Source organism: Capra hircus, chromosome 1 (genome assembly GCF_001704415.2).
Source record: "Capra hircus breed San Clemente chromosome 1, ASM170441v1, whole genome shotgun sequence".
In the NCBI taxonomy this organism is placed as follows: domain Eukaryota; kingdom Metazoa; phylum Chordata; class Mammalia; order Artiodactyla; family Bovidae; genus Capra; species Capra hircus.
Genome location: NC_030808.1, coordinates 116460302 through 116485910, shown reverse-complemented (window position 1 = coordinate 116485910; position 25609 = coordinate 116460302). Strand labels below are relative to the sequence as shown.

General features: G+C 40.8%; 2 protein-coding genes across 6 annotated transcripts in view; one reads left to right on the top strand and one right to left on the bottom strand.

Moving 5' to 3' along the window:
- Positions 1–25609, top strand: part of MED12L (mediator complex subunit 12 like) — a 360401-nt gene that overhangs the window by 140219 nt on the left and 194573 nt on the right. The window lies entirely within an intron of this gene.
- Positions 1–25609, bottom strand: part of P2RY14 (purinergic receptor P2Y14) — a 62109-nt gene that overhangs the window by 5250 nt on the left and 31250 nt on the right. For 3 of the 5 annotated variants that reach the window (XM_018049028.1, XM_013965768.2, XM_005675438.3), the window contains one exon: positions 4205–4310. The exons of the other annotated variants lie outside the window; for them this stretch is intronic. The gene's annotated coding sequence lies outside the window, so the exon portion shown is untranslated. The remainder of the gene's footprint in view (positions 1–4204; positions 4311–25609) is intronic. 5 annotated transcript variants of the gene reach the window in all.

The window sequence follows — 25609 nt, the reverse complement described above, 5'->3', positions numbered from 1 at the left end:
TAGAGGCAGACATCCTGGAACGTGAAGTCAAGTGGGCCTTAGAAAGCATCACTACGAACAAAGCTAGGGGAGGTGATGGAATTCCAGTTGAGCTATTTCAAGTCCTGAAAGATGATGCTGTGAAAGTGCTGCACTCAATATGCCAGCAAATTTGGAAAACTCAGCAGTGGCCGCAGGGCTGGAAAAGGTCAGTGTTCATTGCAATCCCAAAGAAAGGCAATGCCAAAGAATGCTCACACTACTGCACAGTTGCACTCATCTCACATGCTAGTAAAGTAATGCTCAAAATTCTCCAAGCCAGGCTTCAGCAATACGTAAACCGTAAACTTCCAGATGTTCAAGCTGGTTTTAGGAAAGGCAGAGGAACCAGAGATCAAATTGCCAGCATCTGCTGGATCATGGAAAAAGCAAGAGAGTTCCAGAAAAACATCCATTTCTGCTTTATTGACTATGCCAAAGCCTTTGACTGTGGATCACAATAAACTGTGGAAAACTCTGAAAGAGATGGGAATACCAGACCACTTGACCTCCTCTTGAGAAACCTGTGTGCAGGTCAGGAAACAACAGTTAGAAATGGATATGGAACAACAGAGTGGTTCCAAATAGGAAAAGGAGTACGTCAAGGCTGTATATTGTCACCCTGCTTGTTTAACTTCTATGCAGAGTACATCATGAGAAACGATGGGCTGGATGAAGCACAATCTGGAATCAAGATTGCTGGGAGAAATTATCAATAACCTCAGATATGCAGACAACACTACCCTTATGGCAGAAAGTGAAGAACTAAAGAGCCTCGTGATGAAAGTGAAAGAGGAGAGTGAAAAAGTTGACTTAAAGCTCAACATTCAGAAATCTAAGATCATGGCATCTGGTCCCATCACTTCATGGCAAATAGATGGGGAAACAGTGGCTGACGTTATTTTTTATTTTCATTTTTTTGCGTTCCCAAATCACAGCAGATAGTGATTGCAGCCATGAAATTAAAAGATGCTTACTCCTTGGAAGGAAAGTTATGACCAACCTAGACAACATGTTAAAAAGCAGAGACATTACTTTGCCAACAAAGGTCCATCTAGTCAAGGCTATGGTTTTTCCAGTAGTCACATATGGATGTGAGAGTTGGACTATAAAGAAAGCTGAGCACCGAAGAATTGATGCTTTTGAAGTGTGGTGTTGGAGAAGACTCTTGAGAGTCCCTTGGACTGCAAGGAGATCCAACCAATCCATTCTAAAGGAGATGGAAGGACTGATGCTGAAGCTGAAACTCCAATACTTTGGTCATGTGATGAGAAGAGCTGACTCATTTGAAAAGACCCTGATGTTGGGAAAGATTGAAGGCAGGAGGAGAAGGGGACGACAGAGGATGAGATGGTTGGATGGCATCACTGACTCGATGGACATGAGTTTGGGTAAGCTCAGGAGTTGGTGAGCTCAGGGAGGCCTGCCATGCGGTTCATGGGGTCACAAAGAGTCGGACACGACTGAGTGACTAAACTGAACTGAACTGATACAGAATAATAGTGAAAAATTTCTCAGAAATGATTTAGCAAGAGCCACCGTTTCTTTCCTTTCCTTCTAGGAATGTGTATAAAGACATTTTCCACAGAGTCTTGTGACTTACGTCCATTTGAAATACGACTGAGTGACTAAACTGAACTGAACTGATACAGAATAATAGTGAAAAATTTCTCAGAAATGATTTAGCAAGAGCCACCGTTTCTTTCCTTTCCTTCTAGGAATGTGTATAAAGACATTTTCCACAGAGTCTTGTGACTTATGTCCATTTGAAATACAGTATGTCTGTGTGTACCCTAATGCCAGGTCTTCTTGGTAGCTCAGCGGTAAAGAATCTGCCTGCCAATGCAGGAGATGTGGGTTTGATCGCTGGGTTGGAAGATTCCTCTGGAGAAGGAAATGAGAACCCACTCCAGTATTCTTGCCTGGAGAATCCCATGGACAGAGGAGCCTGGGTGGGGTGCAGTCCATGGTGTTGCAAAGGGTTGGACACAACTGAACGACTGAACAATAACAACAACCTTGATCTCCAGGGTTGAGAGCTACGTGTTTTGTTTCCTCAGTGTCAAAAATTGAACAGATATGCCTTGCAGTGCATTTCACACCCCCCTCCCTTCGTCATTTGAGGTTGGTGGAAGGGGCTAGCTGACCCAGGCAAACTTCTAGAGCAGGAGTGCCTTCTGAAATAAATACTCAATCGTTGCTTGGATCTCTTTCTCCAAATGACATCTTCTTGCTATTTTGGCCCGTTTCGAAGCAATGGCAGGTCAGAATCTTTCCATGTGAGATGTGTTGACTGGGGAAAGAGGGTATCACTGCTGCCTGTGCTGCTGCCTCGATACAGCAGAGGCAAATTTAGGGACAGTTTCCATGATGAGCTATAGCTAAATCCGAGACAGTGTTGGCGGTAATTTTCATGCTTTTAAGTCTGTGTTTCTTGAACACTAGTGTTGATGGCCGGGTGTTGTGACCTCCCGGTACATAATTTGCCATACTTGGTCTTGGTGTCTCAGGGTGTGGCAGTCTTCTCTGCAGTGATGGATCAAGAGATGTGTGGAAAAAGAACTATCTTAAGGTATCTGCAGCAGTAAGGCCAGTTAGACATGGAGATCAAGAGGCAGGAATACATGTGAGATGAAAAATAGGACACGATGATAATAGAGACAAGTGTTACTTTGACCTTGTAACTTCTGTCCTGTCTCCTCTCCTTATCTTAAGTATAGAGGTGATTTAGTATCCTGATAAAGAGACCTACTAAAACTTCAAACCCTATCACAGATGGAGGAAATACTCACATATGGATGTTGATTTTATACTATAATGTAAAAAATAACCAAATAAATCCTAAAGAAAGAAGGTCTCGGTGTGGCCCAACAACACTCCCTTCCCTGCCCCAGGCTCTCAGCTGATGTACTGTTTCTAAGCAGCTTGTCCCAGCCCATTAAAGATGAGAGACAGGCAAAGGGGGAGAAGGAAAAAGGACAAGCACCTCTGGATGATGATCTACTGAAATACAGGGCATTCTGGAGAGCCAGTTTGTGGAAGTGTAGCCAGTCCTGCCCATGGAAGTTACTTCTGAGATTATCTCTGAATTTCTATAGTGAAAGTGGTCATTATGTTCACCTTAAGGCTTCAGGGGACATAAACAAAGCTCCCTGAATTCTTCAGACTTCATCTAAGAAGCATTTTAAGATAAGCCATAATGGAAAAGAATATATAAAAAAAGAATGTATACACACACACATCCATTTATATTTGCTGTACAGCAGTAATTAACAGAACATTTAAATCAGCTTTGTTGTTTAGTTGCTAAGTCATGTCCAACTCTTTGCGACCCCACAAGCTGTAGCCCACCACCCTCCTTTGTTCATGTGATTTCCCAGGCCAGAATCCTGGAGTAGGTTGCCATTTCTTTCTGCAGAGGGTTTTCCTGACTCAGGGATCAAACCCGCATCTCCTGCATTTACAGGTGGATTCTTTATTGCTGAGCCACCAGAGAAGCCCATAAATTAACTAGACTTCAATTTAAAAAAACATAAGGCATTCGTTATTGTTAGGTGGAAATCTTCCTCATTCCACAGATCCAGGTAAAGGAGAATGAAATGATGTGAAACATTTTGGCCTATATAAACCGTCACTTTGGATCTTTGGTCATATAAAGGTAAAATGGAATTTTATGGGACCAAAAGACAGCTGTTAATGTGTAGTAGGAGCCTATGAATTTCTTTCATCTTTTTTTGTACAACTAGAACATCCATGGCAAAGTTTAATTTTTTTCTTTCTTTTCTTCTTTTTTGGCAAAGTTTACTTTTAACCTAGATAGTGAGTACGCTTGTCCCTAGTGAAATGTTAGGTCTCTGGATTGTGCCGCATTAATATTTTTGGGTTGTGGAGTATTTCATGTAACCTTAGGGCTCTCTCTTTGGGCAGAATTTAGTTGATCCAGGGCCAAACAAGGCGATGCTCACTCCAGAAATACATTTACCATAATAAAAGTTTGTTGAATTAATTACTCATCGTCTGTGTAATTTCATGCACTGAACCAATCTTCTCTTAAAGCAGACCACTTTCCAGTGTTTTAATTGTGTGCTATAATTCTACTTTTTCTGAAGAAGAGATATTATTCCATCATCATATTTTGATGAAATTAACAAAGCTCTTGACAACATTAAAGTCTTTCTTCAATTACCTTTTTAAAAATTTGGACCAATATGAGGTTTCCTTTCAATGAAGTAATTTAGCCCAGTGAGCGCTTGTCATCTTGAAGTGGCCATGATGTTTCTTCACCAGTGATCCTGTATTGTAGTACAAAAATAAAGATTTAATTATGTTAAATAAATGCCAGGATGTTTTATTGAAATGTATGTGTGGTAGCAGGGCACTTAGTCTTTAAATATAGCTTGTATAACTTGAAATATTTCGACATATGCTTTTGTTGCTTTACCAAACTTCTTGTTGGTTGTCGCTATTGACCATTATAGATTTGATGTAAACTCTGGTGAGAACCTTGTAAACTCTACTTGAGAGTTGAACAAGAAGTGTTTTTAGTTACTGGTTTATTATTTTTTTTCCCCGTTATGGATGTAGATGCTCAAAACAGATCATATAAATTATTGAAGTTAATAAACAGTTGACCCTTTTAGCCAGGAAATCATCAGCAGGCTTTCTTTTGTTTCCTGTTTTTTTGTTTTTAAAACCTTTGTACCGTTGACATTTTGGAGTTAGATGACTTGTTGTGAGCGTTGTCCTCAGCATTGTAGGATGTTAAACATCAACATCCTTGCCTTCTAGCTATTAGGTGCCAATAGTTTTATCGTCCTAAGTTGTGACTAAAATGTCCTCTAGGGGGGCAGATTGCCCCTGGTTGATAACCAGTGTTCTAGTTATACATGGACTTACTGAAATGACACCTGAAAGCTTTATTGTTTGATAGGGAGAGGATAAGTTTCACAGAATGTGATTGGTTCAGTTCTGCCTTGGTCTGGGTTGGCACCTTTTTGAATTCTTTAAGCTAGTCCTCCTGAGACTTTAATGTGCGTACAGATTTTCTGGGGCTCTGGCTAACGTGAAGACTCATATACCATAAGTCTGAAGTTGGGTGTAATGTTGATGTTGGTAAGGCAAAGAGTATTCTTTGAATAGCAAGTTTTTGACTCTGTACACAGGAAACTTTAATAAATGTTTGATGAGGAAGGTTTAAAAAAACAACTTTTCTTTGCTGTAGTTGGGACTTCAGGTAGGTAAAAGTTATGTTAAAGGGAGCCTGAAATCTAGAAGTTTTCTTAGAGAGTTTACTTGTTACAGATTTCATCATAATAATCTTATCCTTCTGGTCTGGAAATATAAATAGATATTTTATGAGAGCCAGTGATAAAGAACATCTTATATTTACCTAGGGTAGTCTTAAAAGGTCATGAGGTTTTCTTTAGAAACAAGCAGATGTAGTTCTCTGTGGTGAAATACTGTGTTTGATCCAGGGTGATACTGAGCTTGTTCTGGGCAGGAATGATACTGTCTAACTTCAGAACAGTGCTTACTCTTGGAGAAGGAAGTGGGGCCTAGGGTGGTTGGACTTTAGCTGTATTTGTGGTCGTTCATCTCTTAAATTCTGAAACAACTAAACATTATTGTGTCTAACATTACTGTGAATTATGCATAAACATTACTGTGAATTAATACTGGGCAATTAGGTATACTGGTGTTACCAGCATTAGTTTCTGTACTTTCGTGTACTTGGAATAGTTCATAATTAGGAAAAAAATGTATATGGAAAATGAATTGCTTTCAAATCACTCTTTTATCCCTACCCACCTATGATGATCATTTTCCTCACTGTTCTTTGTTCTGTTCTTAGCAAGTGACAATGGTAGTTCAGCTGGTAAATAATCCGTCTGCAGTGCAGGAGACCTGGGTTCAATCCCTGGGTTGGGAAGATCCCTCAGAGGAAGGCATGGCAACCTACTCCAGTATTCTTGCCTGGAGAATTCCATGGACAGAGGAGCCTGGCTGGGCTACAGTCCCTCCTTTTTGGGATCGCAAAGAGTCGGACATGACTGAGCGACTTGGCACAGCACACCTATGATGAGCATTTTCCTCCCTGTTCTTTGTTCTGTTTTTAGCAAGTGACAGGCTCAAAATTCCTCCTCGAGTTCAAACATCAAAAGCTTTCATTCCAGGTGCCCCAAGATCTTTTCATATGCAATAAATACTTGTTCCTAGATGATTCTTCTAACAGTAAAAAAAGAGTATGCTGCTGCTGCTAAGTCGCTTCAGTCATGTCCGACTCTGTGTGACCCCATAGATGGCAGCCCACTAGGCTCCTCTGTCTCTGGGATTCTCCAGGCAAGAATACTGGAGTGGGTTGCCATTTCCTTCTCCAATGCATGCAAGTGAAAAGCGAAAGTGAAGTCGCTCAGTCGTGCCCGACACTTATAGATGTGTATAATCATTGTGCACATGTCCAAACTTACTAAGGCTGTTTTCTTAGCATTGCTGGTTTTATCTCCCTTGCTGTAATGTGTGACTTTTTCTCTTCTCTCCTTGTCGTGCCAGTATGTAGTATCCTAGATGGTTTTCAGAGCAGTTGTAATTAATGGGTTGACTAAAATGAGGATTTATGTATGGGCTACTTATTCAGTCTTATAGTTGCATTTTATAATATTTTATGTTATTAAATATTCAACAGCATACTTTCATTTTAAAAATATGTTATACTTTTGAGTAGTATTAATTAATTCTGTCATGAGTCTTCTGGCCTATCTTATTCTATGGTCTGTTGAGTATTCAAGAATCTCTTCTTCCTGACTCTTGGTCTTGCCTCTCTTTCCCGACACTGTGACTCCTGAGAAGTGGGTAAACAGTGTCTTTTTCTTCTAGGTCGTAGACCTGTTCAAAAGGAAGTCATTTTAGGTTCGTCAGTTTACTTCATAGAAGTTACTGTTTTTAATCTGTAACTGACTGACCACCTTGCGACTCAGAAAACCATTTCTTACTCCGTGTCCTACTTGGCTGCTGCTCAGACTTCGACTGTGGCTATCTAACCCCTCTCTGCCCTCCCTGTGTCCCCTATCTGGCCTGCGCTCTGTCTAGGCTCAGCCAGTGGGAATCTTGCTTTCTTTTGTACCCGAAGGAATGAGTACCTCCCTTATCTTTCTTCATCCCCCTGAGCATTAATGTCCAGTGCTCACCACACTTCTCAAAGGCTGCCAGGGACCTCATTTCTAAATTTATTGTCCCTCTCTCTGTCATTCTGTTTCCTGACTTCCCTGTAATAGTTGATGGTCTTGATATTGACCGCTTGAAATCCTCTGTTCATAAGGTACATTGTAGCCTTTAGCTGCTGTATACAGTGGATCTTCCTTTGCTTCATTTGCTTACTAAATCCAACAGAGCATGTTTCTAGGCAGTATGGAGATACAGTGGGGCTTCCCGGGTGGCTCAGTGGTAAGGAATCCGCCTGCCAATGCAGGAGATTTGTGGGTTTGATCCCTGGTTGGAAAGATTTTTTGGAGAGGAAATGGCAACCTACTCTAGTATTGTTGCTTGGAAAATCTCATGGACAGAGGAGCCTGGTGGGGTCCATGGCGTCCCAAAGAGTTGGACATGCCTGAGCAGAGCACAGGCGGCAGGCGGCAGGCAGGCAGGCAGGCAGGCAGGCATGGAGATACATTGGCAACAGGGAACACTCAACAAGTTCCCAATCTAGGGGAGACGGAAGAGCACAGTGGTACTTTTGGGTGCAACAAGGGGCTGTCATTGAAGGAGGAGGCACAGGAGCAGAGCTACCACTCAGTACTTTCCAGCTTCAGGAATGGTGGTATTAAGCCGTCTTCTTGGGTCATGTGACAGTGAGGGTTGACAAATTAGTTAGGTTTAGCCAGTCAAAGGGGAAGGAGAATGTGTCAGGCAGAGAGAGCTACCAGGCACATTCACTAGGACTCATGAGATGATAGCACAGCAGGGGTCTTGTGGCTTGCCCAAGCTCTTGAGTAACATAATAGAGCCTTGTTAATCAGTTACTGTTACCACCATTTTGCAAATGAGGAAGCTGGTGCTGAAAATGGTTAAGTAACTTATCAAAGGCGAATTGGGCAGATAATACATGGTCAGACAGTATTAAAACGTGTGTGTTCATCTCCCAGTGAGGTCTTCCCTACTCCTATGATAGCTCAGGCAGGCATGCTTTGTGTGTGTTTGTGAGTGTGCAGGCCCTTCAGCATTGTTCTGGAATATTGTTTTTAGGAATCACTTATCAGGTTTATTTATTTTTTTTTTTTGAGGTGAGGTGGACATGTGAGTGTGAGAGTGGGATCTGGTGGTTAAAGGTCTGCCAGGTGTGTGGATGCCTTGAGTCTCTCCAGTCAGCCTCTGGGTGCCACTGCGTACAGAACCTCTATTTAATTTGCCAGTTTCTGAAAATGTTTAAAAATGAACAGCTTTCTGACTAGAAACAGACCACATATATTATTAGTGATTAAAACAAATGACATTAATCAGTTGGTGGTGGAGACCCTGTTGCTGGAGGAAACCCAAGTCTGCTGCTGTGGTTTGGATGCTGGGATCCCGGGCATGAGGAGGACCCTGGTGGTTGCTGTTTCTCCCTTCCAGCCAGTTTTCTCTATATGGGCATGATGTCTAACTTGATTCCTCAAACTCCTGGCCACCATGACTCATTGACTTCATCTTCGGTCAGAATGTACGCCAGTGAGAAACGTGCTTTCACTTATAAATGGGCGGATGTTGTTGCCTCTGAGTTGTTTGTTGTTCAGTCACTAAGTTGTGTCCAACTCTTTGCAACTCCATGGACTGCAGCACTCCAGGCTTCCCTGTCCTTCACTATATCCCAGAGTTTGCCCAAATTCATGTCCATGAAATCAATCAGTGATGCTATCCAACTATCTTATCTTCTGCTGCCTTCTTCTCCTTTTGCCTTCAGCCTTTCTCAGCATCAGGACCTTTTCCAATGAGTCAGCGTTTGCATCAGGTGGCCAAAGTACTGGAGCTTCCGCATCAGTCCTTTCAATGAGTTTTCAGGGTTGATCTCCTTTAGAATTGACTGTTTTGACCTCCGTGCTGTCCAAGGAGTCTCAAGAGTCTTCTCCATCACCACAGTTCAAAAGCATCAATTCTTTGGTCCCGCTTTCAGATCTGTACAGGGACTACTGGAAAAACCATAGCTTTGACTGTCAGTTCAGTTCAGTCACTCAGTCGTGTCTGACTCTTTCTAACCCCATGGACTGCAGCACTCCAGGCTTCCCTGTCCATCACCAGCTTCCGGAGCCTATTCAAACTCATGTCCATTGCATCGGTGGTGCCATCCAACCGTCTCATCCTCTGTTGTCCTCTTCTCGTCCTGCCTTCAATCTTTCCCAGGATCAGGGTCTTACGGACTTTCAGTTGAGGAGCAGTGCTAATTCATTCTCACATTGGAAACACCTGCATGTTCTTCATAGGCTGAATTGCAGACACCTCAGAACTTCCTCTTCCACCAAAGCATAAGCTCAGCTCTGTCCATACGCTTTCAGCCTCCTTCCTGGGCCCTCCTGTTAACAGACTCTCAAAATCACGAAGACTAAACATCTGTGAGTTTCTGCCACAAACAGCCGTTCTTTGATTCCATGTAATAACAGGTAGACTGATAACATGCAGACCTAGTTTTTAATTCCAACCACTTCCCTTAAATTACATTTAGCCAAACTCACAGCTATGTGTAGGAGTGGCATCTCCTCGAACCTGGGTCTGTCTTCACATCTTTGGGTGATGCAGGGAGATAATTAGGAGCTGGGGGAAGAGGTGAGGTGCTGCACAGGCCCTCCTAGGGCCACAAAAATTCCACCCGCCCCCCGCCTCTGTGTCAGTAATTGCATCTGGTTTGTCAGGATGGATTTGGGGGGATTTTTCACCTACAGTCTTGGGGTTGCCCAGGATTTCTCATCCTTGGTACTGTCAGCATTTTTTTGAGTTGCAGTTCTCTGTGGGTGAGTGGTCTGGTGCATCATAGAAGGCTGCATCTTCGGCCTCTATCCACTAGGTGCCAGCAGCTCCCATGGTTTAAGACATGAAATAGCCCCTTAATAATAGTTGTATTTCTTACCATTTTGATACAGGAATAGAATGTAATCAACTCTGTGGTTGATGCTAAGCTTTATGCATTGAGTAACTCAGCAGCAATACGTGATTCATATGTTTAGGTCTTGGAATGTGAAGTAGGTTTTCTTTACTGTTCTGTTGGAATAATGGGCAGGCAGTGGAGCATAATGATTAAATGGATGCAGTGGACCTTGGTTAAAAATATGGCTCAATTTCTTCTTTTTTTTTTTTCCTTTTATTTTTTTTTATTTTTATTTTTTTTATTTTTTAATTTATTTTTTTTATTTTTTAAATTTTAAAATCTTTAATTCTTACATGCGTTCCCAAACATGAACCCCCCTCCCACCTCCCTCCCCACAACATCTCTCTGGGTCATCCCCATGCACCAGCCCCAAGCATGCTGCACCCTACGTCAGACATGGACTGGCGATTCAATTCTTACATGACAGTATACATGTTAGAATTCCCATTCTCCCAAATCATCCCACCCTCTCCCTCTCCCTCTGAGTCCAAAAGTCCGTTTCTTAATAGCTGTGGTAGTCGATTATTTGGGGCCTCCTGGTTAGCTCAGATGGTAAAGAATCTGCCCTATTTGCAGAGTGCCTCCCGGGTTCTGTGTTTACATCTAAAAGGAGAGGTAGTAGTTGCTACCGCATAGGGTTTCTATTCCTGTAAGACCTGGTGCCCGGCAGTGTGTGACTCAGAGGGGCCAGTGGGGGTTCAGAGAGTGAGTGACTCAGCTGACAGCAGAATCGGATCGGACGTCTCTGGGACTCGCAGTAGGCCAGGACTTCCCCTGGGCTGGGCCCCGCATGTGCCCTACTTCCCCAAATCAATGTGAGGTGGTGGTTCTGCGCTGAGGCAGGGCTGCAGAAGACACCTTAGATCCGTTTCCGAGCGCTCCGCACCTCTCTGGGGAGTCTGGCCCAGCAGTGTTTGCCTAGGAGTGGCTGGGGGAAGGCTGTGCTTCTGTGGGCCCTGGGTTCTAGTAATGGAAAGTGGCACTCGTAAGTAAGTGAGGGTTTCCCTTCACTCTGAGGGAGTAAGGGTGAAGTCCAGAGCATTTCATGCTCCTACTGGCAGTCCACGCAGTCCTGCGTCTTTGATGAGAGTGATGTAAAGCTATGAAACTCCTGTCTCCAGAGTTCGGGGGACTGCTTCCTTCTCTGGAATTAAATGGAGATGTCATGATTCCTGACTCTCCCTCTCCCTGCCACCCCTGTGCTTCTGCCCGCAGCCTGTTCTTCTGCAGCATTGTTTTGGAATATATGTTTCTGTTCCCTGTGGACCAGGCAAGGAAATGAATCTCTGACCTCTTTTTGCTTCACTGAGATGGTGTTTCTCAGTCAGGCGTGCTGTATTCAGATCTTCAGATCCTGGGGCTTAAGGCCTTAACACATGCCCCTTTGCTAGGGGGCTGGGGAACAGATTTTTAATTCTGAGAAACCAACTGCTTTCATGTCTTAGATGAATATCAATCACCTTTATGTTTGTTCAAGATTCAGGCTTACATATCCAAAGGGAAAGAATATAAATATCCAGGACTCTAAGTGGAAATGGAAATACTACAGAGAAGTGATTCTCATACATTTCAAGGCCTAAAATTCAGGTACTTCCTGCCTGTTGGAGGAAATCAGTAAATTTTGGTTCAATAAAATATATTGTTATGAACTGGGAAAATTCTTTAAATGAATTTGTATTTTGTTAAACACAATATATGACAATGGAGCAACTATAATTCACTTGAAAATGAATAGGACTTAAATGTGAAAGACGCACTTTCAAGCAGCTTAAAGATGGTGCTCAGGGTGCATGTGGAATGGAAGACCTTTTCTTTTTGAGTCCTGGGCCCTTCCCAGTGGGATCCATTGTTGAATGTAAATGTCCTCTTTAAATAATCCATTAGTGATTATTTCACTTTTCATATGGATTTCAATATGAATCAGTCTTACATGTTTTGAGAGAGCTATCTTACATCTTGCCATACGCTATGGGAGCTATTAGTTGCCATTTCATCACTGCCTCAGATGTAGTTGTCTGAACTGTACCAAATCTGATAATTAGAAGTGTTCCTTTCCATCTGTACCACGAATTGCATTTCATGTTCATGACCTACTTGGACAAAGACCAGCTTTATTTTACTCCATACTGTGTTTGTTTTTTTTAAAGGCAGCCTTCCCTGACTTCTAATCTTTATCCATACATTATTCCTTTCTCTTTTGTATTCAAGATCTGTCTCTGTCTTTAGACTATTTTCTTTCAAGGTGTAAACCTGCAGAAGTTCTCTTGAAGTTGTGACACCCTCATAGCTATAAACTTGCTCAAGCCTTTTGCAACCTCACATAACAAAAGTAGAAATCCTCTGTAGGTGGCAAAGAATGAGCCCCAATATTAATGAGCTTATCTTGTTTCTAAGTATCACTGCCCACTAAAAGGGACCAAGCCTCCTTGGGGAAATGACTGATTTCAAATTAGGCACAGGGAAAAGTGAGTTGATACCTTGCCGGCAAAAAGCAAGGGAGTACTCAGACTAACAAGGAAATGTTAAGGAGGGGAAAAAAGGACACGAGAGCTGACTTGGTGGCACTTCTAAATTCCACAATTTGGATATCAATAAGAATAACAGTAATAGATGAAAACACTTTTGAAAGCAAACGAAATTCAAGAGTTGCTAGTACTATTAAAAATGTAGATAAAAAAGGGAGGATGAAGACAAGAGAATGTCTTCACAGAAGAATGTCAGCTAGAAAAGGTAGAAGGAATGATAGAAAGAAACCAGTTTTCAATATCAGTGTAATAACGGATTCAGGCAACAATCTTCAAGGTTTGTGAAAAGTCAGCAAAAGTTTCTAGGAGAACAGGATGTTCTGAGTCTACAAGCATCACTCTCAGATCACTTAGAATAACAAAGGAAAAATTATACCTTTTCAGTAGGGATATTTGACAGTCACTGAATGATTGAACTTACCAAAAATGGAATAATTTGATATCCCCCCCTCCAATATAACTCAGATGTACACAACATACCTTGTTAAAAAGCTAATCATGGATAAACAATTGGACAGATTCAGAACACGATCATTCTATAAAAGAGCCAGCTCAGAACCTCTAAATAAATTAGTATCATGAAAAGCAAACAGACGGGATGGGGTGGAAGCAAGCAGCTCTTGGACATCTCTGCCTTCCTTACCGTTTCTTCTCAGTCACCTTTGGGAGCTTCTCTGCCTGCCCTGAAATAGGTGTTTCTTACTCTGTTCCTGGCTATCTTTTCTCACTCTCCCCCTTAGAATATTGTTTAAGAAAGACTGTCATCTGTAAGACAGACTTTTCCTCTCGTCTATCACATAATGCTTTTGGCACCTTCTATGAGGCAGTGTTCTTGGTATGGGGGATCCTGCCCTCCTAGAGCCCAGAGTCCTTGTGGTTCTGGTATCTGAGCAACCTCCTCACCCAGCTCTCCGCTGAGCACCTCCATTTCCTGCGGTACTGGAGTGTCATCTAGAAACAGTCTTGTCATCTGTTTCTACTCTCTTCACATTTTACAACAATAACTGCCAGTTACTGGGAACTTTAGCTATGTATCAGACACAGGCAATGTTAACTGCTTTTAAAAATACTTAATTCTTTTCAAGGGATTCCCTTGTGGCTCAGACAGTAAAGAGTCTTATTCTTGTCAATGGAATATTTGATATTTTGAAAAAATTTATGCAAAGAAGCTAAAGCACATAAAAAGAATACAGCATTGATTTGAGAGCTAGAGCCTTATGGGGTATGTGCCGACTTTTCCCTCCTCATTCTCCCTGGGCTGTGCCTTCCTCCACTGGGAGAGAACTCTGTCCTGAATTTTGTATCTTTTATTTCCCATCTGGGTTTAAATCTATATGAACATAGATTCCATTAAAAAATTATTCATGGTTCATGGTTTGTCTTGTCTTCCAGGAATTTTTTTTTCTTTTTTTATCCCCAGCTTAGAGCTATTGTTTCTAAAGGAAACGGAATCTTTGAAAAGGCTTGGAAATAGTTGGAAAAGATGAACGTTCATTCACCCTTTCGCTGAGCATTTTAATTCCTAAGTATATGTTCTAGAAGAATCTCTTCTAGCAGCATTCCAAGGATATACAAGAAGATGCACATGGAAGGATGCTCATAGAAACATTGCTTGTAATGGCCAAAGTGTAGAAATAGCAACTGGTTATTGACAGGAGAATGGGTTTAAAATTCTAGTGGAATTTTGTGTAGCAGTGAAAATGAATGAACTACAGCTGTGCTTCTTTGAATCCTCCTGATAAGAGAAATCCCATATTACAGTTGAGGAAACTGAGGTCTAGAGAGCTTGAATAACTTATCCAAGGTGTAAGAACAAGTATGTTGTAGAACTGAGTGTTATTCTAAAGCTGTAACGACTATGGAGTATTGTTTCTTGTTGAAAAGTCTTGTTTTTATTAGCTTGTGTGTTCCACTGAATGGAGAGAGAGCTTTGTATTTTCATCTAGCTCAGCAAATGGATCGTAATAGGAGTTGAATGAATTTCTGATGAATGACTGAAGACATCCTTACTTTACATAGGAAGAATGCTATGTAAGGAAGCTTAGTAGCTTGAGCGGGTTCTGAGATGGTAACCAGAGCACCTGCAATTGAAACCCAGGTCTTTCAAGCCCTCAGTGACTGTAGCATCTTACCTGTATGCTCTTTCCTTGGTTTCATCCCCTATCCCATCCCAGTGGATGGCTGAGGGATGCCTGGCAGGTGTAATGTCAGCATAACTTGGATTATTACTACCCCAAATTCCTTAGCCAGGGCCCACAATTGCTCTCCTGGTGGACAGCAGAAGCCCTTCTTCAGCTATGTGGCTTTTTAAAAATTTTGACCTATAATATGAACCTGCCCAGCCTGCAGCAGCAAAAGTGTCAGCAAACTTTCTGTCTCTTGAATGTCCCTGCTTGTGGCAAAGTGCAGACAGTTTGTGCATATGGGGTGGGGCTGTAGAGAATGCAAGGTTGCAGATATTTGTTGCCTTTGACAAGTAAACCAGTATGTGTCATTAAAAAATTATTTCACTCTTTAATTTTTTTGGCTGAGTGGAGCAAAAGTTGAAAAGCAAAAGCTTAACTGCCAGCTATTCCCTTGAGCTTTTCCTTGCCTGCCATCCAGTGTCAGGAAAAGCTCTGAGCAGATACATGTTTTCTCTCTGTCTCAAATAAATTGTGAAAAGCTTTTGTTCCTTGATAAATTGGGGGTGAAGGGGCAGAAGGGGAAGAACCACATAGGAGGAGCAGGAATGTCCAGGTGGATTTGCTTTCACACTGGCTATGTGTTGACGCTGAAGTTCAGTTCTATTGAACCTTAGTGGGGCAGAGGTTCTCGGAGCCCTGACCTCTGCCTGTGGTTGTCTGTCTCTAGCATCTTACTGTGGTTGCCTCATATTGGTCTCTGTTAAAACATCACTTTCTCAGTGAGGCCTTACCGGTTTACGACCCCTGGCACAATTGAGCACCTACCCAGCACACTCCAGCCTCTAACATGTTTTATTTTCTTCAGAGCCATCTTCATTATTTAAAGTGATACTTATTTTTCTATTTATTTTCTCCATCATCCCTCCACCTCCCTATTCCTACTGTGCCACCCTCTTAAAGGTAGCCTTTATGAAAATAGAACTTCTTTTCTTCACTGTTAAATTAGTGCCAGGCATATAGTAGAAGTTTATTAGATATTTACTGAATTCTTATGAATGACTGTATCTGTACAACTTTGGTCAAATAAAGGACTCAGCTGTTGAATGATGAGTCTGTTCAGGACCTTAGAGTTTTATATTTTCTGTGTGTTTAATAGGTTAAAATGTATAGATATCTTTTAAAATCATTGGTGCATAAAATCTGATTAACCGTAGTCTTTGGTTTATGGCATATTCTTATCATGCAAGATTGACTTTAAAAATTTATATCTTGTTATTCTTAATCACGTTATTAATTTCCTTCAGACTTGTTAACCAAGACAAAAGCCAAGACTGACAACGATAAGCTATTAATACATGGAACTGACTTCTCCTTCCCACATGCCGTCTCTCTGGCCTCGATGCACCCTTAGCCTCATGTTTTTCACTTACTCAGTTTAGTTTTATTGTGCTTTGTTACATGTGTATATATTCCTAAAAGTGTGTTGTATGCTTATGTGTGTGCATGAAATTGTGATCTTCAGGAAACATATGTACAATGACGTCAAACTATTTCCCAAAGTGATTCCAAATCCTCTGTGGATACCAATCCTCATTTCCTATTCTCAGATTTACAAATTTTCTTGAGAAATATTACTCCATTGTGGTCCTGATTTACATTTCCATGATCATAATGTCATGGGCATCTCCTCATATGATAATTGGTTATTTCAACGAAATGTTTACTTATATCTATTGCTCATTTTTCTTTTGGGTTGTTGTGCTATTACTGATTTGTAGAAATCCTTCAAATACTCTTGATCCCTGCTTTGTTGGTTTTATATATGGTGAATAGCATGTCTCAGGTTGTAACTTGTTCTTTCATCTTTGAAAGTACATTTTGATAAGCAAGTTACTTATTTTAATATATTCAAATTCTCATTTTTTTAATTAATGCTTTTTGTATCAGAATAAAGTATTCATATGTCAAAGTCATCAAAGAGATAATGGTTTGACACGGAGGCGTTGCCATACTTTTAAGGGGATCAGGAGGTCAACCCATTTTCAAAAGAATACTAACATGTTGTTTATCTCTTTCATTCAGTGTGCTGACATCTGTACTAACGGTGCAAAAGCCGCAATGTGTAAAACAAACCTGCCGATACCTCAGCACACTTGAAGGCCATGTACCCAATTGTGTCCTATAGTCATTTTGTAACTTACTGCCATGGAATCTTAGTAAACGAACAAAAAAGAAAGCCAACAACATATGGAGCTTCCTTGGTGGTCTAGTGGTTAAGAACCCACCTTGCAATGCAAGGAACTTCCTTGATCTAGGAAGGAAGATCCTACATGCCTTGGAGCACCTAAGCCTGTGTGCCACAGCAACTGGGCTTGTGCTCTAGAGCTGGGAGCCGCATCTATTGAGCCCTCGGGCCACAACTGCTGAAGCCTGTGTGTCCAGACCCTGTGCTCCGCAACAAGAGAAGCCACTACAATGAGAAGCCCACACCCCACAACTAAGAGTAGCCCCTGCTCACTGCAGCTAGAGAATGCCTGCACACAGCAACAAAGACCCAGCGCAGCCAAAAAATAAAATAACAAATATTAAAAAAAACCAAAACCCTACAAAACAGAAAAAGTTAAGCTCACTTTAGAATGACTGTGATGACGTAATGTGTATTGTCCATTTGACAAATATTTAAATATTTCCTGTGGCATTATAAGAATAGTTCACAAAGCACTTCTGCTATATATGATAGTTGTCTAGAGGAACAACACTTGAGAGTGAGTTACAAGCTAAATTAGGTGCTTTCTTGATGGAACACCATTTTTACTGGAAAGAATGATACACAAACTCCAGCAGTTCATACTTGGGCATTTGGCGGACATTTTCTCAAAATCGAATGGAATGCCCCTTCAAGTCAAGGAAAAAAATAGCAGTGCTTTCCAGTACTTAGAATGAGATCAGTGCCACTATAAATACTATTTTTTGATACTGTATAATGAAAAGTATACCTCAAAGTTCTGGGTGAATGAATGTACCTCTCCAAATGACCAACGATTATATGATATAAAATCTAGCAGTGGTAAAAGATTTCTTCAAAGACTAAATTATACTAAAGGATTTTAATGTAACAAAAATGTTCATTGATACGGATTTAGTTTCTCCTTTGCAAACAGCCTTTAAGAAACGGCTGCTTTTTTGAGTTTTGATATGGTACCAAAGAGGATAGAGAAGGAAATGGCAACCCACTCCAGTATTCCTGCCAGGAGAATCCCCATGGACAGGAGCCTGGCGGGCTACAGCCCATGGGGTTGCAAGAGTCGGACACGACTTAGCGACTACACCACCACCATCACTGCTACCACCAAAGAAGAAAATCCAGAAGGTTACAAAAATACTTCCTTGTCCTGTTAGAATATATCTATGTGAAACTAGATTTTCTTCAGTATACTTTAACTAAAACTACGTTTTGAAACTCATCCAATGCAGATGTGGATGTGAGAATTTAACTGTCTTAGGACAGATGATAAAGAGATGAGCAAAAATGTAGAATCATGCTATTTTCCTCACTAAAACTTTAAGGGAAATATAATTACTTTGCACAGAAATGTGTTTTTCATGTTAACATTTAATGCTATTTTTAAAAGAAATTAAAAATAAACATTTTATGAATTTCACAATTAAAATTTCTAATATAGTAAACATTGCTGGGTATAACAATGAGCTTTGGGTTTCTCAGTAGTGTTCAAAGGCTCTTGAGACCAAAGTTTGACAATTCTTGGCTAAAATATATTTTACTCTATTTTCTAATAAGGCTTTTTTGGGTTTAGTTTGCTTATTTTATTATGTCAGCTCTTAATCCATCCCATATATGGACTGTCTGTAAATCCCAAAACAAAAAAAGATACCAGATCTTTATGGAGAGTGACTAAATGAGAAATGTATATAACTTCTGCCTATCATTGTAACTCCTGCCCATCAGATATCTTTCATTTTTCTTTTATTTTGAGTTTTTTTGATATGGTTGTTAATTTGTTTGGTTGTTCATCCATCCATCAAACGTGAAGTAAGCAAATCCTACCTCTCATTAGTTCCTCCCACCCCTTTCTGTGTAAGACCATCACCTGTGGGGCTCATGGGCCCTGACCCGGATCTCCACGCTCCACAGCTGTCAGACCTGCTGATCTGGGCTGGAGGGACTGGTCTACTTGTTTACAGTGGTCACTGACTGGTTACAGTTAGTTAGTGGCCAGTGGACCCGTTGATAGGTACTTACTACTAAAATACTGATGTAGTGCCCAGTTTTCTGTTGGAATGATAGGAGATAATTTGGGAGAAGTATTCATTTCCCCTTATTTTATGATTTCTTACTTGGCCCGATGACTGTGTGAATCAATTCAAGCAATTTCCTGTGGGATTTTACTCTTGACAGGACTCCCTCTAACTTAGTAAGTTACTAGCTAGGAAGAGGGAGGAGTTCCCTTTTTATTGAGTAGCTCCTAAAGTACCAGGGACTGGCCTGTCTTATTGTCTTAGTAGTTCTTCGGGGTGATAGCTTTATTGTGATGGAGCAGAGGTGGATCACAGAGGCAAAGGAGCTAAAAAAAAAAATGTAGCCCAAGCCCACAGTAGATTTAGATTCAGCTGTTTGTCTGAAAAGTGCCTGCTTTTTCGACGGTGGAAAATTTCCTCTCTAAAAACCTGAGTCCCAATAATATTGACTTTTATACAATGTGATTATTGCCATTATTGTGTAAATACCTAGTTAAGGCGACGAGCAGTCCCACGTACTCTTGCATCTCCAGCTTTTATTTGTGTATAAATCACAATTCATATTGGACGTGTTTATCTCCTTAGGGCAGAGACAGGATGGGGCAGGTGACAGGGCATTTGATTTGAAGCCAGATGACTTTTTCCTTTTAAGTTCAACCCTTGGACTTTATTAGCTGTGTTATCCTGTTTGAATCACCAAAGCTTTCTGGACTCCAATTTCCTAATCAGTAAAACAGAGCCAATGATAGAAGTTCTTTCCCAGTGTAATTTGGCTGCTGGAAATATCCACTTTTGATAACAGAATCTATGCAGAGGCTTTAAAAACAGAGGAGTACTTGTACGGGTAATTAGAAGTCCTAAATCTGACTAAAAGTGAAGTTGCTCAGTCGTGTCCGACTCTTTGTAACCCCATGGACTATAGCCTACCAGGTTCCTCCATCCATGGGATTTTCCAAGCAAGAATACTGGAGTGGGTTGCCATTTCCTTCTCCAGGAGATCTTCCTAACCCAGGGACTGAACCCGGATCTCCTGCATTGTAGGCAGACACTTTACCGTCTGAGCCACCAGGGAAGTCCCTAAATCTCACTAGTGTATAGGAATTATGTGTTGTTGTTTGTTATTCAGTTGCAAAGTTGTGTCTGAGCCTTTGTGATCCCGTGAACTGCAGCATGTCAGGCTCCTCTGTCCACCACTGTCTCCTGGAGTATGCTCAAATCCTGAGTCAGTGGTGCTATCTAACCATCTTAAACTCTGTTGCCCTCTTCTCCTTTTGCCTTCAGTCTTTCCCGGCATCAGGGTCTTTTCCAATGAGTTAAATGTTTGCATCAGGTGGCCAAAGTATTGGATCTTCAGCATCAGTCCTTCCAAAGAATATTCATCTTTCCAATGATTTCTTTTAGGATTGACTGGTTTGATCTCCTTGCAGTCCAAGGTACTCTCAAGAGTCTTCACCACCACCAGAATTCAGAAGCATTGGTTATTTGGTGCTCAGCCTTCTTTATGATCCAGCTATCACAGCCATACATGAAAAACTACTGGAAACACCATAGCTTTGACTATATGGACCTTTGTTGGCAAAATAATGTCTCTGCTTTGTAATATGTTGTCTAGGTTTGTCATAGCTTTCCTTCCAAGGAGCAAGCACCCTTTACTTTCATGGCTGCAGTAACCATGAAATTATCTGCATTCAAAATCCACAGTGATTTTAAATTATGTAGGTTGTTATTAGTGATGTTTCCCTCACCCTTTGATTGTTGGGGCTACCTTCTAACACTGTTTTCTTTTTTATTAGATTAAGTTATATAAAATTGCTAATATTGGACTATATTTTATGTGCAAAAAATGTCAATTTCATATGGTTAATGCAGATTTATTTAAAATAGTCTTTAGTAAAATTATGCATGAACAGTGAAAATCTGTATAGTTGCATAAAAGGGCATAGGACCAAAAGTCAGTGAACCTTGATCTTGGTTATGTTTTACAAATTAAACTTTTATTATGGATTTTCTTTCTCAAACTATCTGATGACACGTTATGAATGCTGCCTAGTAGCCAGTGAAATGTTTTCTGTTGAAGAAGTGCTGAAGGCCATGGAGCATTTTTCCCTGGAATGAGTTGATGCAGACAGTTGGCCCAAATGGAGGAAAGAGGAATTAGTTGCAAATGCTAGTCTTTTCTTTTTTTAAGTGTGAGATCTATCTTTATGTCTAAAGGTCTGTATATATAAGTGGATAGATTTTCTCCTGTGAATGCTTTCTTTAAGTGGAAAAAACTGTCAGGGAAGTGATAGGTATAAAACTGAATTAGGGAAGACTCCTTTAAAGAGTAATTTATGAATAAGGAAGTCACTTTAGAGCAATAAGTTTAGTGATTTCTGAAGTTTCTGATGGCAGAGGGGGAAACTGTTTGTCATTGGCAAAATATGCTCTAAACCTCTGCCTTATTTCATTTGAAGTATTCTTACAATCTCATCAGAAATTGGAGCTCCTTAGCGAAAGATATTTTTAATTTTTTTTTGCACTGGGAAATAAACTGGAATGGATGTTAAAAATGAACTAAGTTTTAAAATTATCTATTAATTTAGATTCTATGGAATTTACTACCCAGCTTTCTAGAAAAACAAGCAATAGAATAAGTTTTACAAGTTACATACTTTGTTCTTTCCATCCACGAATTAAGCTTAAAATGGTACCAGTGCTTGATATTTAATAGTGTTACATGAAATCTCAGAGGAAGAAATCAGAAGACCCAATCAAGATGGAAATAAAAACTTATAAGACATTAGGAATTGGGTCTAAGATGGCAGGGGAGCAGGTGGAATGGAGTGCGTCTGTCTCCACAGATACCTCTGGACAACACTTGAGATGCAATAGTTCTCACAGAACACTGGCTGAATACTGCTGGGAGCCTTGATCACCAGAAAGGACTATACGAATATGCACATGACTGGGTAGGATGAAAGAAGTGAGGAGGAGGAGGAGAGCAAGGAGGACCAGACTAGCACCCCTGGGTTGGGGAGCTAAAGCAGGGGAGAGATTCCTGAATTCCAGGGAAATTGGTTGGGACAGAAGGGAGGCATTTGAAGAATCAGAGGAGAGTGAAGCAGCTGATCTGTGATAGTCTGCACAGAGTGAGAACCACTTGGAGTGTCTGCCAGAGGCCTATGTACCCCGGACTGGACGCATGTCCACCAGTGTACACGGGGGCTTGAGCTGGAGTGTGGGGATTGGAGAGCAATCCTGGGGTGAGGACTGCAGTTGATTGTGGGGAGATGGTCTGAGGGAATGGGAGGAAGGAAATCTGCAACAGGGAATGCTTTTGGAGGAAAACTTGATGGCATTGGAAGCAGGGCACTATTGCTGAGCCACTCGCAAGGGGTGGAGCCACCACTGTAACCTCTCTCCCCATAGGCTACCGTTGGCAGCCCAGCAATAGAGAAGGACCACCCACGGTTGCCTCTTGTGTGCCTGCTGCTGGAGGCTAGAAAAAGCTCCTAATAGAACTGTATCCCTTGAGCCCACGGCTTCTGGCCTCTCTGTGCACCTGGTGCTTCCAGGGCCCTCAGGATCCAAGCAGCCGTGCCACCTCCATGTTAGGTACTCACTGGGGCAGACTCAGGAGCAGGCTCCTGTGGGTGGCCCATGTGTAGAGATGGGGATAAAATCACAATTGAGCTCCAGGGGCAGAACAACCGAGGAAGAGCATCAAAAACCTTTCCATCACCAGCACAAGCTACAGGTTAAATCCACAAGGTCAACTAGGTAGACTCTGTCTGTGGATTATATGAAAGGACAGTGTGTTCCCACAAAAGAAAATGCTCTATCTCTGGCGGCCATGGACACTGGAGGCAAGTACATGTGGGAATAGGGACAGATTAGCAACTCATTCAGTGTGGCCACCATCACCTTGATAGCAAAACCAGACAAAGATATCACAGAAAGAGATAAGTACAGGCCAGTGTCACTGAACACAGATGCAAAAATCTTCAACAAAATATTAGCAAACAGAATCTAACAACATATTAAAAGGATCATACACCATGATCAAATGGGGTTTATCCTGGGATGCAAGGATTCTTCAGTTTATGCAGATTGATCCATGTGATACACTGTATTAACTAATTGAAAGATTAAAAACCATATGATAATCTCAATAGATGCAGACAAAGCTTTTGATAGTTCTCAACACCTATTTAAAAAAGTCTCCAGTAAGTGGCATAGAAAGAACCTACCTCAATATAATAAAGGCCATGTATAACAAGCCTACAACAAACATTATTTTCAATGGTTATTATTTTCAAACAAAGCATTTCTTCTTAAGATCAGAAACAAGACAAGGATGCCTACTCTCATCACTGTTATTCAGCATAGTTTTGGAGGTCCTAGCCATGGCAACCAGAGAAGAAAAATCTAAGGAATCCAGATTGGAAAAGAATAAGTAAAGCAATCACTACTTGAGGATGACATGATACTATACATAGAAAACCCTAAAGATGCCACTAGAAAATTATTAGAGCTTATCAATGAATTTAATAAAGTTGCATGATGCAAAATTAATGCACAGAAATACCTTGCATTGTTATAACTAACAATGAAAAGTCAGAGAAATTAAGGAAACAATCCCATTCACCACTGCAACAAAAAGAATAAAATATCTAGGAATAAACCTACGTAAGGGGACGAAAGATCTGTATGCAGAAAACTATAAGACGCTGATGAGAGAAATCAAAGATGACACAAACAGATGGAGAGATATATTCTTGGATTGGAAAAATCAATATTGTGAAAATGACTATATTACCTAAAGCACTCTACATATTCAGTGCAATCCCTATTATATTACCAGTGGCATTTTTCACAGAACTAGAACAAAAAATTTTACAGTTTAGCTTGAAATAAAAAAGACCTTGACTAGCCAGAGCAATCTTGAGAAAGCAAAATGGAGCTGGAGGAATTAATCTTCTTGGCTTCAGACTATACTACAAAGCTACAGTCATCAGGACAGTATGGTACTGGCACAAAAACAGAAATGTAGGTAATTGGAGCAAAATAGAAAGCCCAGAGATAAACACATACATCTGTGGGCACCTTATCTTTGACAGAGGAGGCAAGAATATACAATGGAGAAAAGACGGTCTCTTCAGTAAGTGATGCTTGGAAAACTGGACAGCTACATCTAAAACAATGAAATTAGGACACTTTTCCTAACACCATACACAAAAAGAAACTCAAAATGGACTAAAGACTTACATGTAAGATCAGAAAGTCTAAAACTCCTAGAGGAAAACATAGGCAGAACACTCAACATAAATTGCAGCTAGAGCCTCTTTGACCTACCTCCTAAAGTAATGGAAATAAAACGAAAAATAAACAAATGGGACCTAATTAAGCTTAAAAGCTTTTGCATAGCATAGGGAACTATAAAGTTGAAAAGACGGTCTTCAGAATGGGAGAAAATAATTGCGAATGAAGCAACTAACCAAGTATTAATCTCCAAAATGTTCAAGCAGCTCATGCAGCTCAATAACAGAAAACAGACAACCCAATCAAAAAATAAGTGGAAGACCCAAACAGACATTTCTCAGAAGAAAACCTATAGGTGGCCAATAAGCACGTGAAAGGAAGCTCACCATCACTCACTATTAGAGGAATTAAAATCAAAACTACAATGAGATATCACCTCACCCTGATCAGAATGGCCATCGTCAAACAGTCTACAAACAATAAATGCTAGAGAGGATGTGTGGAAAAGGGAACTCCCCTGGATTGTTGGTGGGAATGTAAATTGATGCAACCACTAGGGAGAAAAGTATGGTGAGTATTCCTAGTTAAGAGTATTCCCAGTTAAAAAGGCATGAAGAGTATTCCTAGTTAAAAAAACTGGGAATAAAACTACCATAAGAAACAGCAAACTAACTACTAGACATATACCCTGAGAAAACCTACTTTACTGAAGTAGATTTTATAATAGCCAGGACTATTGAATCTTTATGAATCGATGTTTACTGAAGTAGATTTTATAATAGCCAGGACATGGAAGAAGCCTAGATGTTGATCAGCAGATGAAAGGGTGAAGAAGAAATGGTACATGCATGCAATGGGATATTACTTAGCCATAAAAAAGAAATGAAATTGAGTCAGTTGTAGTGAGGTGGATGTACTTAGAGTCTGTCGTGCAGTCGGAAGTTAGTCAGAAAGAGAAAACAAATATCTTACATTAACTCATATATATGGAATCTAGAGAAACTGGTACTGATTACCTTTTTGCAGGAAAGAAGTAGAGAGGTCCATGTAGAAAATGGACTTGTGGACGCAGCAGGGGAAGGAGAGGGTGGGACAGATTGAGAGAATAGCATTGACATATATATACTCTGCCATGTGTGAAATAGCTAGTGGGGAGCTGTTGTATAACACAGGGATCTCAGCTCAGTGCTCTGTTCGAGCTTAGATGGGTGGAATGGAGGCAGTGGGAGGGAGGCTCAGAAGGAGGGTTACGTGTATACATAGAACTAATTCAAATTGTTGTATAGCAGAAACAAACACAATATTGTAAAGTAGTTATCCTCCATTAAAAA